General features: G+C 36.1%; 1 long non-coding RNA gene across 1 annotated transcript; it reads right to left on the reverse strand.

Annotated features, from left to right (window-relative positions):
- Window positions 1-337: 337 nt before the first annotated feature.
- On the reverse strand, window positions 338-870 carry LOC131858099 (uncharacterized). Its single transcript, XR_009358895.1, has 3 exons — window positions 738-870; window positions 578-647; window positions 338-429 (listed from the first exon to the last, which is right to left on the reverse strand). It is a non-coding gene; the product is annotated as an uncharacterized LOC131858099 (long non-coding RNA).
- Window positions 871-1,666: the final 796 nt, after the last annotated feature.

Here is a 1,666-nt window from a genome sequence, read left to right on the forward strand (position 1 = left end):
ACCACCAGAGCCGAGTTTGTGTTGCCCATGCTTTTCTTGTCTTGCCTTGGTTTCCTTTGATGTGTCACTCAGTCTATGAAAAGTTTGAAATATGTTAGATTATATAAATATAATGAATAATTAGTACATATTCACATTCTTAATGGTATCGCATACCTTCTTTTGGCGTCTGGTGGTGTATTTCCTTTTTTCCTGTCAATTATCTCCTTTGCATCCAAAATCAGGTCCTTCCACTCCCTCTCTGGAATCATGGGGGGACACTCATACTTTACGTTCTTCTCTAAATGTGTCCTGTATTGGTCACTCACATACTTTAGATATGTGCCAGCTTTTTCCAGGAGCTTAGTCTTGTCGAATGTGTCATTTCCAAACAACCCTATCATACGGTTTGTGAGTTCATCTTTTAACTTTTTTTCTTGGTCATTCCACCTTTAAAGCAAAAACAAACCTGTTAGAATTAGAAAGAAACTGAAGCTACCTTTGATATAGTTCAAGAAATGGATAAAAGGAAAACTATTCTAGCAATGATATGAAATCAAAATAGTGGATAAGGGTTAGTTCACGTATGATGTTCCACCTTTTATGTATGGTGGGCCCAAATATCTGCAATGAAATGTCATTAAGATTTTTATAAAAAATATCATTTCCTGGAAAAAAAAAATGGGATCATTAGTCCAAAATGAGTGATTAGTAAGTAAATTACAATTAGACTATATATAAGAATATTTTTAAAGTACCTGGAACCTTCTGTATCTTCAAGGGAATCAATTCTTCGTCGCTCACCACCAATGTGGCTTGCAACATTCTCGTACTAGTAATACGGGAAGATCCAGGAAATGATGGTATGTTATCAACAGTACTTGCCTCTGGCGCATCCTCATTTGCATCTCCTGCCACAGTAAATGAATCCACTATGAAATGCCTCCAAGAAAGAATACTTCAAGGGTAATAAACACATAACGAAAGAGAGAGAGAAAAAGAAGGATCTACCACCAGTGGGCGAGTCAACACGAGCCGGTGCAACATACGATGTTTGCATGCTACATGTTGCTGACATTGCAGTCAGCAATACAGTTGGGCTCAACCTCAAACCCATGTCAGCACCTGAAGAGTAATACATTAAATATGTAAAACATTAAAAAAGCAAGTTCACGAGTCCAAAGGAGTGGTTTTAATATATAGAACATGGTCATTACCTAAACTACTCGCAATACTCTGATCATCACCACCAGGATGATGAGGCCCTATAAATTTATGTAAAAACAACACATACATATTTTAGTTAATGACATAAAAGAGATAAAAATATAAACCATTATTGAACTTTTGTTATGATTAAAGCTTTCATTACTGCTTACTTGCAAGTTTTCCATTGTTGTCAACAATAGTTGCATCCTCTTTGTTATCTCATCAGTCTGAGGACTTATGCTTGCCAAATCAAGAATCTCTTGCCTAATTTTTCTAATATTCTTTTGTACAAATTGTGTAGAGTTTGTGCTAAGTGCGATGTCATCAGTGCATAACACTGTCGAGCACTAGACACCCCTATGGAGGTGGTGAGGTACTACAGGTTCCTTTCCCTTATCCTGAACATCCGTTTGTGACAAGAATATAATTAACACTATCAAAATTACTTTAAAACACTCAAGAAAAGATCATAATGTAA

This window comes from Cryptomeria japonica, chromosome 9 (genome assembly GCF_030272615.1).
Source record: "Cryptomeria japonica chromosome 9, Sugi_1.0, whole genome shotgun sequence".
NCBI lineage: Eukaryota > Viridiplantae > Streptophyta > Pinopsida > Cupressales > Cupressaceae > Cryptomeria > Cryptomeria japonica.